The 12214-nt window shown below is 41.7% G+C and overlaps 1 long non-coding RNA gene across 3 annotated transcripts; it reads right to left on the bottom strand.

The window, feature by feature from the left end:
• Nucleotides 1-662: 662 nt before the first annotated feature.
• Nucleotides 663-12031, bottom strand: LOC120725232. 3 transcript variants are annotated; one of them, XR_005694066.1, is made up of 5 exons: nucleotides 7571-12031; nucleotides 5596-5665; nucleotides 5370-5441; nucleotides 3484-3506; nucleotides 663-3356 (listed from the first exon to the last, which is right to left on the bottom strand). It is a non-coding gene; the product is annotated as an uncharacterized LOC120725232 (long non-coding RNA). The 3 variants fall into 3 exon arrangements; XR_005694065.1 differs by having other exon boundaries at nucleotides 7562-12031; XR_005694067.1 differs by having other exon boundaries at nucleotides 5366-5441; nucleotides 7562-12031.
• Between the last annotated feature and the right edge of the window lie 183 nt (nucleotides 12032-12214).

Here is a 12214-nt window from a genome sequence, read left to right on the forward strand (position 1 = left end):
ACGTGTCCCTGCAAATACATCCGTAAAGGCAAGAACACACTTACACAGTATTGCTTTTTACTTTCAGTGGGTGGCAGAAAAAGTAATTTCTCCAGCCCTCCCTTCCTCCTCCTCACCTCTCCTCTCCATCCTCACCCCACTATCACATCAGGCAGGGTCTACTTATAGTACCAGCCAGAGAGAAGAGAATAGGGAGAGAAAGGGTATTATGACAGTGAGGAGAGAAAAGAGAGGGAGCGAGAGAAAAGAAGGGCAGACAGGGTATTATGAGAGAGAGGGATGAGAGCAGTGAAGGCATTTGGAGTCTTTATTCGCCTTCCTAAGCCTCGGGCTCTTCTCCCAATCCGATTGGTCGATACGGCCAGCCATGTAAATGAAATGCAAAGCAGAGAGAGACCCTGACTTCCCTTTGCCAATTTGTGGGGCCCTTTCTCTCTTCCTCTGCCGATGGCTCCGTTCTTTTATCAGTCTGTCTTCCTCTCAACGTGACGCCTTTCTTCCTCAGTATCACAGTTTGCCGCCTTCAACCTCTGATTCTCCCTCTCTCGCTCTGGCAGATAATGATTTGCCTTTTTTCTCTGAGAGCTGAACTTTGCACTTCTCTAATGTTCGGCTCGAAAAGGATTTAATCCGCCAAGGCTTCTTCTTTCTTTTTTTTTTAATTTCCTGGGAAACGCTAGTGGTGATTAAGCATATGCTCTTTTGCATGCGTGCAACAATGCTTGTGTATGTGCAGAAGCATATATGTCCTGTTGTGCTCTTTGTGCGACTCTCTACTGGAGTCCATTAGACATTTTTAGCTTTGCAGTCGCACGAGGAAAAACTGCAAAGGTCTGAAAAGTGTTTGGCTCAAAATAATCTAAATATGCACTGGACATTTCATAGAACTGAAATGGTCTTCCATCACTGGAGAAGGAGAGTCTGCTGGCACTAAACTCTTAGGCCAGAGTTTCAGTAATGGGGGCCCTCGCTGTGTAAAGCTCTGGCTGTGAGATTTAGGTTGCTGCTTATTTATTTTAAAGAGTCTAATCAGCTCCAGCAGTGTGTGTGTGAGAGTGTGTTTTTAAACTGCATGGGACTGGGTGACAGGCCAATAGATGAAGACTGGACTGATGGCAGTTTTAAGTGCAGACAAATGCTACAGTCTGTCCCAGATTAAAGATGCCCTCCACCGCTGTAATCCCTGAAATGCTGTCAAATTGGTATTTCCTTTCCTTCCCTCCCCTTCACTGAACATACCAACACTGAGAGTGAGCATCACAGCATGACGTGCATGGCCTGGACCGAATGAACTCTAACTTAATCGAATTAATTTCTTTGCCTTAATTTCAGGCCTCGCTTCAGTTGGCGCACTTCATCAGAAAAGTGAGTAATGTAACTCCGACAGAGCAGAGACGAGGGAAGAGAGCAGCACATCCGAACATCAGAAAACAAATATTTTGAAACTGGAAGCCAAAATGAAAACGAGAGAGAGATGTTTTAGTAAATGATATGGTGAGGCAGAAAAGTGAGAAGCATCTCCCGAATTGCAGCCAGAGATGAGAACTGGTCAGTGTGCACTGGACAGTTCATCAGGCAAACGCTGCCATCTGCAGGCTGTTGTTTGAAGCACATCGAGATTTCGATAATTCTTGGACATCTGTGGTATCAATCAAAATATCCACTGCTGGTGTCACGGGTAACAGATGGATCCAAGTGCAGACTGCGTGCTGGTAAGCAAAAGGTTGACAATTTATTAACACAGAAGGAAAACCACAGTGATGTGTATATACAGTGAATGAGGCAGGGGTTCAGGGCTCCAGGGGAGGGAATCCACACTCGCTCTCCACTCAGCCCAAACTCCTCATGCTCGCTCGCTTCTCCAAGGCCACTCTCGCTCCAATTTCCACTTATGTTAACACACACACACACGGGGATCACAGGTCTGGGTCCGCCACAAGTTCCAGAGAGACCGATTAGATCAAAACACCACACAGCACCGAGAGAGTTTCTTTCAGAAAGAGAGCTGAGAGCACGAACACGGGAGGTTCAACGTTCCAGCGCCGACTCTGTGCCGCAGCGTTAAATAGGCCAGAGGGACGCTGCCTGATCAGCAACAGGTGTAGTAATCACTGCTGGCGCGTGGGCCAAGGGTGAGAGCCCACAATGAGCTCCATCCAGGCAAGCAGGAGAAAAAACAGAACAAACTTGTGGCCAACATGAGCAAGCCAGAGAGGCACAGGGACCATGACAGCTGGGAAATTTGTGGTCAAGAATAAAACTAATAATGAATAATTCTGTGTCATTTTTTTTCTTTTTTATAAATAAATAAATGAACAAATAATTAAAAAAAAATCTTACTATAGATTTTTTCCCCAGGTACTATTTTTTAAAACCATGCTGCTCGTAAACATTGAAAATAAGAAAAAAAATGGCAAAGTGTGTATAATGAAGCCAACCCACACTCAGTAGCCAGTTCAAACGTATTTTCTCGCTCATCTCTCACAGTGTTTAACCATTCAGAGAGATCAGGTTTCAGGTTGGGCTGCATTTATCTGAAATTTCTGCTTCCTGCAGTGCAATGAGTGGAATTTCTTTTGAAGTGAATTTTGATCTGTATGAAAGGGGCAAGAGCTTTGGCTACAGAAGCTTTCTCATTCCTAAGAGAGGTAGAGTGGGTTGTATACTAATGGAGAGGTCACAGGTTAGATCAAAGTGTCCTTGGGCAACATATGGAGTACAGAGTTTGAGTGTGTGTGTCATTGAACATTATAGTGTTTGAAGGTACAGTTTACTTATTACTTATTGTCTGCAGATTAGACATGCAACCCTCCTGTCTCCAGACAGCTGGCAAGAACCAACTACAACAGCGGGTTATAAGCCAACATTATGCTAGCTAATGTTGGCTTGAGTGTCTCTGATACATAGTTAGATTACATTCTCACATCATATGAGAGCTTATTCACTAAGTGTGTGTCCAACACTGTCAGATCCAATTCAAAGACACTTTTACTAATACTGGTTAACATCAGCTAATCGAGGCTAGGAGTGGCTAACAGAAGCTAACAGCAGCAAAAACGGCAAAGCTTACTGAGAGAAAAATTCAGGATATCCTCAACAACCCACCTCACTATCAAGTCAGACTCTTTTCACAAACCTCCTCCAGAGTCAATAGATGGGGACACGTAATAACAGTGGACTGGCAGCTAGTAGTGAGATGTTATACACTATAACTTTAAAAGGCATAGAACAAACCACTGCATGGACATGTGACTGAATTTATTTAACATGTGTATGAATTGCTGAATATGGGGGTTGTTTGTAGTCTAAAAGCACTTTGAGATTGAGTAAGATTAGCATGCAAGTAACTGGTTCACCTGGAAAGCAACAGAAGTGGAAAGTAATTAAGTATAAATACTTTGTTACTGTACTCAGGTAGAATTTTCAGTTTTTTCTTCTGATAACTTTTTACTTAAACAAATATCTGTACTTTCTATTCCTTACATTTTCAGACTTGCTTCTTTAAGCTGTAGGAAGGCAGACGAGACAGGAGAGAAAGAAGACAGGTTATAATTAAATTTAAGGACTGCGCAGCGACACCTGATAAACTGCAGATTTAAAGGTTACATGAAATGTCATCATATGACATATTGGATTTGTACACGATGTGTTTTGATAAATTATGTATTTCCATTTTGTGAAACATCCTGCAAAACAAACTAAGTATATCAACTTTGTGTTATTCAAGTGTTGCATGAAAGTACTGGGTAGTTTTGTCCAGGATAAACAGGTTAGTTTGCAGTACATAATCTAGTGTAATACTCTCCAAAGACGTCTCTGTGAATACTTTTCATGGGAAATACTTACAGTATTTCTCCACTTTCCCGGGATCCCATTTTTGGTGTTCCATAATGCTAGAAAAGCATTAAGTGAACACCCATTTTAGCAACTTGCAATTTAACCAAAAAACACCTCAATCACAAGACGTTAATCTGGAAATGTGTGTCTTTGTGTGTATAGGCATGCACCATAATGAGTAGCGTGGGGGAAGCTAGACAACAGCTTTCTGACAAGAAGGAAGAGGCCTACCAAAACACATGTCAGCCACACACACACACACACACACACACACACACACACACACACTCTCCTCATCATCCTCTCCTTCCTCATCCTCCCATCAGCCCTCTCACTTCCTTGGTTCTCCCTTCCTCCTTCCCAACATCCCCTCCTCTTCACTGTCCTGCCAAGCTGACAGCTCCAAGCTCCGTGGAAAATGAGTCTCACTCGCATTACAATCGCGCGGGACAGATTCCATTAGCACTATCTGAAATTGAGCACGGGGAGCAGGGAGCGGGCGGCAGCGGCGCACGCCCCTTATCAGAGGGAGAGGGTGAGCTCCTCTGACGTCACTAATCCACTGGGTGGGATTGAGCAGACACACACGCACACACGCCGCACATACACAGCGTGGGGAAGACAGGATTCTCACACACACATTTTTTTATATACTAAAAGACACCAGGCACAAACAGGTAGAGGAACAAATCCACACACATGCATGCACACTAAAAACCCACACACGTGCAGGCGTGTGGCAAACAAAAGGAAAAACAGACATTAAAAAATTTGTACTGCAAATGCAACACCAGAGGAGCTTCAGTGAGTCTCTGCACTCACTTTACACGTCCCTGGAACTTATATTTAATGGGGTAATGAAAAGCTGACGTACATGATGAAACTGGAAGAAAACAAGCAACACATCAGTTCTCCGCCTCTGCGCTTGTGTGTGTGTGTGTGTGTGTGTGTGTGTGTGTGTGTGTGTGTGTGTGTGTGTGTGTGTGTGTCAGTGGTTTCCTGAGGAGTGCTGGCAGGTCTGTTTGGTGGTGCTGCTGGTGGGATTTGTAGCACGTCAGTCTCTTGGTCTAAGATGAAACTGAGCCTCTCTCGCACTCACTGTGCGATCCCCACCTCTGCTGCCCGCTTCTTGTCCCGTCTCCCCCGCTCCAATAATTCAAACAAATGCAGATTCCACATATAAGTGAACACACACGTGCATCTGCAGGAACGCCCCACACATACCCCCCAGTGTCCTCATCCCCGTAGTTATTAACCCTTGACACATAAATCCAAGGGTATGTGGGTGTGAGATATTAGCCCCGTGTGTGTGTGTGTGGGAGGGAGGATGGGGTTAATCTTTATGTAGTGGGGATCTTTCACACAAGATCACTCAATTTAAATAGAGTGGGAACACTTTGATGTCTCCAGCCCTCCCTTCTTCCTTCGTTCTCCAACTCTCATTCACCCCTCTAATTTGCTTCATGTTGCCCCCCTCTGTGCCCCTGCGATAAGGTGTAATGAGAAATGTTTTCGAAATGGCTCTCACCTACCATGCGACGCTAATTGAGCATGTGCTTGATACAGCCAAAAAGGAGAGCGCTCGTCTCTGACCGCTGACGTCGCTGAGGAGAAGAAAATGAGAAAAGGAGCATTTAGTTTTCCCCAGTTTCCCCAGCCATGAGGCGACTGAATAAAACAAAACTGATGCATATGTTTGCATTAACTGAACCGAACAACCCTTCCCCCTCAAAGACACAAAGCAATGAGAGTACGTACCATCTTCATTAGTTGTCATTTACAGGGAATTACGGAGATGCCTCCTCAGGGCTGTTATTGGTCACGCAGCCTGTATCAGGGAGGAAGAGAAGGAACTTTGGGAATATTTGAAAACAGAAATGTTTGGCCTATATTCATTTAGCAGCAGAGGGAAGGCGCTACACATTAAAAAAAACACAACATAACATAAAATACAAAAAAGATTCAACAGCAAACTGAGCAGAACAGAAACTAAAAGATGAAAAAAGCTAGTGTCACGGCACATTTCGTTTAGGTTCCTTTCTCTGTCATATGTCAACACGTTCATCCACCCACATCCAGTCTGGGCCTCCCTCTCTCAAACTGGGATGTGTGAGGATTGCGTCCGTGGTGGTAGAGTGGGAGACCGCTTGGTGAGACTAAAACTGTGTGGATTACCAATCCACTGCCACAGCGTCACCTCCCTAACAGGATAACACAGCATAATAAACTCCATAAAATAATCAAACTTATTACAACTCTTAACCCCTGTTTAATACAGTCAGCTCAGCTTACGTGTGTTGGTATTCACCACTAGTCGAGCCACAAAAGAGAATGGTCTTATAAGACCAGAGAACACAGGACAGCATATTGTGATGCCTTAATATTGGCTTTAATTGGATTTGTAAATTATGTGGCTAAATTAGCACTTTTTGCTGCTTGGGGATTTAGTGTAATGTGTAGCAGGAAAGGGGAAAAAAAAGGGGAAAGTCTTAAAGTTAATTAATCATCTGTGGCTCCAGATTAATTAAAGTTTCCCAGTGTTTGTAGTTAATGGGGAGATTGATGGAACAATGGCTTGAACGCCCCCTGCCTCCTCGAGAGCAGAGAGCTGAGTCCACAGAGACGTACTTCAGAGCCTTTGATTATCACACATCCTCCACACACACATATGTACACATGCATGAAAACACACACACACACACACACACACACACACACACACACACACACATATATATATATATATAAATACACAGAGACCGGAGAGTCCCCTTCAAACTTCCTAGTCACAGATATCATTACTCCCATTGAGGGATTCACATTAATTAGCTGGGATCAAAACCTACAAATCCCCCCACTGAGAATTCCTCTGTTCGCCTAAACTATACCTCCATCATTTATGCCACATCCCCTGACACACAACCACATACAGAATGCAGCCAGATATCCCTGTTAGTGGGCCAGGGGTAAAAACAAGCTGTTGGGCATCCTTTCGCTGTCCCTATCCTTCCTTGTCCCGGTGCCCAAGTTCAGCTGTTTTAAACTTATTCAAATCCATTACAAGTTTAACCTGTACCATACACATTACCAGCAAACAGCTTTCTCCACCTAATAGCCAGCTCAGTACGCATTTAATGTATTCAAAGGTTGTAGTTGAGCAAAAATAAGGGACAGTAGACTTAACTATGGAGAGAAAAGCATTATGGGAATTCTGCAGAGGCTTAGGAGGATGCATGTGAGTGCATTCTAGGAAGCCATCAGTGCACTGCCCAGTGATAACGATGCTATGTTTAGGATACTTGCTGGTTGAAAAGTTAGCTACATGAAAGGATCTGCAAGCTATATGTATGCATACTGACAGACTGTATGTTTGTGTATCTTTTATATACAACCTGTGGCTGTTTCACATATTTTTGATAGTGCCCCCAAAGTGATACTAGACAGCTAGATAACATATTAGCACCTACATGCAGAACATACATACTACCATGCAGTAGTATGCTGGGACCTTCACAGTGATCAGGTCACAAATTCAGGTCCTAACTTTCCAATATGAAATATTTTGCTTGCTATTTGTTAAGCACTAAGTTATGGTTAATCAAAAAAAAAAAAAAAAATGAAAGGATAAATAAATCTTGGCTACATTCATAGGATCGTGTTTGGTTTAAAAGGCGCCGTTTGACAACTTGAAGCACATGTTATGTAGCTCCCTTTTACAGCTTACCACATTTACCAGTCATAGTGCAAAAGATAGATGCAGCTCCTGTGATGTCACCCATTGGTTTGTGAAGTTCTGGTCTCAGACGAGAGTTGAGCATTTTCACCATCACCATCTTGATGTTTTTGAAGCCATATATGATAGTGGCGGGTCAGAGGGCAGTTTCTATATGCGTTACAGTCTTTTTGCAACCACGTGTATCGCCCCCTGGTGGTTGCAAAAAAGAATCCAGGTTACAGGTTCTTATGCACCGATCACTTTTCAGACCCAAAGGTAACGTCCATCGTATAATGATTTTATATGCTTTTTGTCACATGACCACCAGAGGTCTTACACATAGTTTGGCTTGTTTTCTTTTCATCGGTGGTTACTGTTTGGATAAAAACTTCCAAATGAGGCTGTAGAATGGATTACTTACTGGTTATACAGTAATAGCAGCAACCAGCCTGCTGAATGGGTCATCTGATGTGTCTTAGGCTGGGATATCATCTAGATGCCAGATCCCTCAAGCACATCTCTTACTTTGACTATTTTTTATGTCATTACAGTGCATCTGGTGCAAGCATCGAACATTAAATGCATCACATTGATGTTCTAAAGTGAACTGCACTCAAACAAATGGACAAAGAGAACTGGTAGTGATTTTTTTCTTTCTGCAAAGTTGGCGTTTTTGAGTGTACGGAAAGGGGGGGGGGGGGGGCATGTGTTAGACACTGATTGCTGGAAATTTTCTTCTAAAAAATGTGCCTATGATTAAAATTAAGAACACATTGCCGCTCATGAGATGAAAATTGTAGTGCATGCACCCAAATTAAAACTGTGCATACCGTCTCTCGAGTTTTAGCAGTCTTTGGGTTTTCTCTTTTCCTGCTTTGAAAGACTTTAAATGTAGCGTGTCGGCACGACACCCGTGAAAAACGCTTATTCAAAAGCAGAAAGCCTCCTCCTCATGGTTGAAGTGACATAATTTCTGTACAAACTCCTGAATAACACCATCTCCACGCAGGGCTTCGGGAGCCTTTCACCAGGCACCCTGAATTCTTTGCAAAGTCTTTTATATTTCTGCTTGAAATCAAGCCGCCTGTAATTTTGCCGGCATTTGCAGCTCGTTATCACATTTGCGCGGTGATGTACCGTACTCGACTGCCAAAAGTGCTCATAAAACAGATGATTATTTAAAACAGGTGATGCAACTCAAAGCAACCCTGCTCATGGTGTGGAAACCTCGGAGCTGGTAGAGGGCGCCCTCTGCTGGAGCCTTCTTGTTTCCCTTGTTAAACAGAAAGGACAGCACGGCAAACTTTGAACTGGTTTATTGACATGTGTATAGCGATTGTCTGTGCACCGGACGATTACAGAAGAATATGTTATAAAATAATACAAAATAGCTGTACACAACACAGATTATAGTTAAAGGAATGCATTGTTAACTGTGAGGTTTTATGCTGTATTATACATATCAGCTACTCACTCGCCTACGATGAGACGAGCTCATAAGTTGAGGAAGTTGAGGTTTCGCCATCTGGTTATGAAGGTCAATTAATAGATATGATAACAAACGAAGTTAGGGAAGAGCTGATGATGTTACTGGTGGTATCAAACGACCTGATGCTGAGCTAAAATACTTAGTCTCTAATTTTTTAACTAATACTAAAATCTAAAACTCAAAAAAAAGTTACATATGGATGTCCATAACCCAAAGTGAGTCATAGAATAAAACAAAAAAAAAAACTCAAACAAATATTGTATGTTAGCTCATAAACTAGAACCCAGTGGGGGTGCTGCAACTGTTCTCCATCCACATGCCAATGGTGTTACATGTTGTACTGTATATATGCATATCTCTCTCTATATATATATTTTGTCAAAAGCAAGATTCACTGGATTTGGTGTGATTTGCGAAGGCCAGCTAATACACATGATTTCATTGCCTGTTTCATGAGACCCGTAAGTGGTTGACCTGTGGTGATCTACCCGACTGTTTGCCCTCTAGAATTTGGACATAAGATGTGGCTGCTCTCACATCGAACGCCTTAATCTGGAACTTTTTTTCACTCAAAGTGCCTTTTATCAGGCATCTTTCAGCTGTGACTCTAAAATCCTTAATCCTGAGCAACAGTAACACAACCCTCATCCACCACACTACAAATCTTATATTTAGACTTTAAAGGAGACCTATTATGCCTTTCCTCATGTTCTGTCATACACATGCTTATACAAAAGTGGATGTTGATATTAATAATGGTCGACCTTTCAAATAACGAGGTTAAGCTTCAAACGACCCAAAAGGCTCTGTTTTGTTCTACATCTGCGCCCATATGATTACGGTCATCTCAGGAATTTAGCTCTAGCAATGAGACCAGGAGCCCCACCCACCCTCTGTTTAAACAGTCTTTGAGCGAGGGGCAGCCAATCAGAATAAAGTTAAAAGCGTGGGCGGGGAGCCAAAATGGCTTTTATTCACACAATAAATGAACTGAGTGGGCTGTCAAGGTAAATAAGGATTATTCTGAACTGTGAACCATGCAAAGCTACTGAAGAAGCATAAGAGGTCCCCTTCAAATGGAAAACATGCTGTCTTTCATTAGCTTTAAATGCTCCATGACGGGTCCAAATACAAAATGTAAACAAGTGTCGATGTGAACGTCTTTCTGTGATGAATTGGTTTGGTGGAAAATATTAGCATAGTAGTACAAATTCAAGAGGTCTCATTCACAAAGATCGTGGATCTATCAAGTATGAGGATCTATTTAGGCGCTCGTTCTTTTTTCCTCTTGCTTTAAAGCCCACCTCCCCCAAAAAACAACAAAAACAAAACAGAAATGCTGCAGTTTTTAACCAACGAAGGACTCGGAAGACAGCTCAAACGTTCTCAGCATGAATTGCAAGTTGGCGCTCCACCGTGCAAAGTTTTCGAGTACGTGTACGTGTAGTGTACATACTGTATGTGTACGTTCAGCACATGCAAGCTAGACACAATTTTTCCACGTGAGTGTATTTCTTTCTTTTTTTTCCTGTTTTTTAAATCAGTTATGTCTTTCATACTTGAGGCTATTATTGAATTTACTTGTTGAGCTAGTTCACCAAGCTACACCTAATATTCAGTTACAAAAATAGTATCACAATATAGACCATTCAATATGAGCACCAGGGAAGGCTAAATATAGCCCAAAGTATTTTGGCTACATTCATTGTCTGGGCAATGTTTTACAGTAGCAGAGTGTGTGTGAAAGTGTGTGTGTTCGTTAGACACAGTGTTGGCAATGTTTTCTCACTCACAAGCTCCCTTACATCTACCGCACGATTATATCTCGTAACATACACAACTTGCGTACGTACACTGAGTAACAACAGTTAACTAAAACCAATTGTCAGATAGAAAAATAGTTGCTGTATAATTTTTTTTAAACACTGAACATCTAAAAGAATTCCTCCCACTTCCCCAAATAAAACCCTCCCCGTTTCCTAACAAAATAGTTTTCTTTGAAACAATAACCCCAAAAAAAATGTTTTGAGGTTACACAAGGTCAAGCCTACTGACACTCCATCACACTACCATACACCCTGTTTAACATAATTCAGAAACCAGAAGTGTGTTCAAATTAACAAAGAACAAGCTGGATAGTTTTGCAGCATTACCAGCACAGTAAAGAAATGATAGAATTAGTAATTAAATATGGATCAGGCATTAAGTCTTTCAAATCTGCAGCTTGTGGTATCACTCATATTCTCTGGTCTATGACCCCCAATTTGGAAATAAGTCACGGGATTGAACACGCCTCTGGTTGAGCCCTTTACCTGGAAACCATTTCAGCCACATTTGAATTGGACTGCTGACCTAACACTTGGCTAAACATAGCATAACATCTAGCTTATCTATGGGAGTGCTATTATTGCTTCAGAGTTGGGAAGTGGAGTTCATACCCGGTTTTCATTCCAAGCCTTTGTTTATCCTTACTCTGCTTCATAATTAGGAAAAGATCTGCTGTAAAAGTACTGCAGTGTTCCCTCTGGCCCTTCGGAGCTAATCAAACAATCTGCAGGTTACTGTCCAAAGAATTACAACACATAGGGGTCTGTCATTAATGGGCAGTCTGTGCATAGATCTTACTCTACAGTGATATGTAAAGGACTCCAACAACATATGCTCCTAATTCCTTAACTTCAGAAATAGTTGTGAAGTTTTCCTTCATGGATCAGGAAGAGTGTTAAATGCTGTATGGAAGCACGAGCCACTGATCCCACATTATAATCATCAACCATCCGCAGTTAACAAAGCCCACTGAGAACACAGCTAGAAATATAAAACGGTTGCTAGTTCAGAAAGGAAAACCATTAATTATAATGCTGATGTCAGATAAGATATTTTTTTATGGAAGTTGATGCCAGAAGCATTAAGTTTTTTGTGATGAAAGTCCTGCTGCAGCCAATGAACTAATTAAAAAAAAAAAAAGTACATACACACACACACACACACATATATATATACACACACACACACAATATATATATATATATTAGATAGATATATATAGAGTTATATATATAATATAGTATATATATATAATATATAATATATATGTGTGTTTGTGTGTGTGTGTGTGTGGGTGTAGATATATATATATATACACACACAATCTATATATGGATATATATAAT

The sequence above is a fragment of the Simochromis diagramma genome, unplaced genomic scaffold, assembly GCF_900408965.1.
Source record: "Simochromis diagramma unplaced genomic scaffold, fSimDia1.1 OVJJ01000802.1, whole genome shotgun sequence".
Classification (NCBI taxonomy): domain Eukaryota; kingdom Metazoa; phylum Chordata; class Actinopteri; order Cichliformes; family Cichlidae; genus Simochromis; species Simochromis diagramma.